Below are 2,637 nucleotides of genomic sequence, written 5' to 3'. Positions count from 1 at the left end.
AAAAAAAAAAAAAAAAGAAATGAAATTTACTAAGAGAATAGATCTTACAAGTTCTTTTCACAAGGAAAAAAATGTAATTACTTGCGATGATGGATATTAACTAAACTTATTGTTTCACAATATATACATATGTCAAATCATTATGACGTATACCTGAAACTAATACAATGTTATATGTCAAGTTTAAAAAAGTGTAGGGGTTAGGGCGCCTGGGTGGCTCAGTCAGTTAAGCATCTGCCTTTGGCTCAGGTCATGATCTCAGGGTCCTGGGATCCAGCCCAGCATCGGGCTCCCTGCTCAGCAGGGGGTCTGCTTCTCCCTCTCCCTCTGCCTGCCCCTCCCCCTGCTTGTTTATCACTTTCACTCTCTCTCTCTCTATAGAATAAATAAATCAAATCTTTTTTTTTAAAAAAAGTGTAGGGGTGCCTGATTGGCTCAGTTGGTTAAGCCTCTGACTCTTGATTTCGACTCAGGTCATGATCTCAAGGTCATGAGATGGAGCCCCAAGTTAGGCTCTGCGCTCAGCAGGGAGTCTGCTTGAGATTCTCTCCTTCCCTTTCCCTCTGCCTCTCCCCCACTCTCTCTTTCTCAAATAAATAAGTGAATAAAATCTTCAAGACCTGAAAAAAAGAAGTATATGTGGAACAGAAGTCAGGGTGGGGAGAGAACCCAGAAGGAAATATGCCAAACTGTGGACCGTGACTACCTCTTGTGAGGGAAGTAGAACTGGGGACCTGGTGGGCGCCTGGGTGGCTCAGTTGGTTAAGCGACTGCCTTCGGCTCAGGTCATGATCCTGGAGTCCCGGGATCGAGTCCCGCATCGGGCTCCCTGCTCAGCGGGGGTCTGCTTCCCCCTCTGACCCTCCCCCTCTCATGCTCTCTCTCTCTCTCTCTCTCATTCTCGCTCTCAAATAAATAAATAAAATCTTAAAAAAAAAAAAAAAAGAACTGGGGACCTGGGCTGGGGGCATGATGACTGAAACAGGGCTTGCCTTACTCAATCTATAAACTATTATATGCCTCTTTTTTAAAGTCAGGTTCATTGGGGTATAATTTACATACGGTAAAATTCACCCCATTAGGCATACAGTTCTGTGAGTTTTGACAAGTACAGTCATGTTACCACCACCAAAATCAAGACTTAGAATATTTCTATTGCCCCCAAAAAAGTCTTTCATGACCCTTTGTAGTCAGTCCTCTCCTTCACCCCCAGCCCTTGATCTGATTTTATCCCTTGTAAAACTTTTATATAGTAATGACACATCTGTGTGCCACCCATAGAAATAAATATATTAATCTAAGTAAGGTTATTTTTCCTCAACCCATTATCTACACATGCTCATTTCAGAAAACAAAATAAATAAATAAAGGCGGGAAATATAAACATGGAAATGGGAGGTAACTTCCAAAATCATTTTGGTGCATATTCTTACAACTTTCTCAAGTAGATACTCAGCCAAACCAGGGAGCTCTGTCACTGCTTTAATATATTTGCTTCCTATGCTCCAAATTGACTCACAGACTTTCATTTGCCTTAGTAATTGACTAGTTATCCTAACAGTTTTTACTAAATGAAATAATGTGAGGTTCTCTGATGGTCCAGGTGAATGACATAAGGATCTGTATCCAGACGGTGAAGGTGGGGTGAAGATGAGAGACACCTCAGAGGTAGAATGGACACAGTGCAGCAGCTGGTTGGTTTGGATCCTGTGGGAGATGAGGACTAAGAGTGAGGTCCCTCACTGAGTACTGCAAGTTTCATGATGTCATTGCAGAAATAGGAGAGGCTGGTTTTTTAGAGGCCAGATAATGGGTTTGGGTTCAGGTATGCGGGAAGCTCAGATAGTGACCAAAAATACCTCCCTGGATTTGAGAGAGGGTTAGGGAGGGAGCTGTTGATTTAAAATTCAACGAGAGAGGGTTGCTGAGCTCAAGGAAGTAGAGGGAAGAGTATAGAGGGAAAAATGGAGACTTGAGGGTGACCTTGTGAAATAGTTCCATCTCAGAGGTGGTAGGAAAAAGAAAATATGCTGGTGATGGGGGAGGGGGGAGAAGGAGGGGCCATCAGAGGGGCTGATAAGCATTCGGAGAGTGAGTGTCTGAGAAGGGGCAGGGATCCAGAAGGAGTTAGAGCCAAAGTGTAAGAGCAGAACAAGGGCTGCCATCATTAAGGTGCTGGTGGACATACTCACATCAACATATTGGGGCCAAACCTGGTCTGAAGAAAGTGAGAGTGCAGAGGCTCCCAACCCTCTACAAGGACCTGAGATCCATGGCTCTCACTTCCCTTGCTCCCTTTTCCTCTTTGATCTGGGGTTTGAGTGTAAGAACATGGAGGTCAAGAGTGTGGATGGTACTCTCATTTAATGGACAAGGATGAAAACTCCCACCTCACACACTGTGACCCAGCAAGTGTGGGCGTCACAAAAGATCAGATGGGGCCCCTGGCCCCCAAGTAAATGTCCTGGGAGGGATAGAGTAATTTGCACCAATCCCAGCCTCCCTTATTCTAAATCACCTGAGCACCCACTGCCTGGGGGCCTTTTCTCATTAATTTCTCTAAACTATTGTTTCGTAATGCGATGTTCTCTCTGCTCTTGGCACTTAGCACCATAGCAATTTAGAGTTTTTGGGTTT

Source organism: Leptonychotes weddellii, chromosome 16, assembly GCF_054177405.1.
Source record: "Leptonychotes weddellii isolate Sample4059 chromosome 16, ASM5417740v2, whole genome shotgun sequence".
NCBI lineage: Eukaryota > Metazoa > Chordata > Mammalia > Carnivora > Phocidae > Leptonychotes > Leptonychotes weddellii.
The sequence above is the reverse complement of the archived record's forward strand: the minus strand, read 5'-3'. Positions refer to the sequence as shown.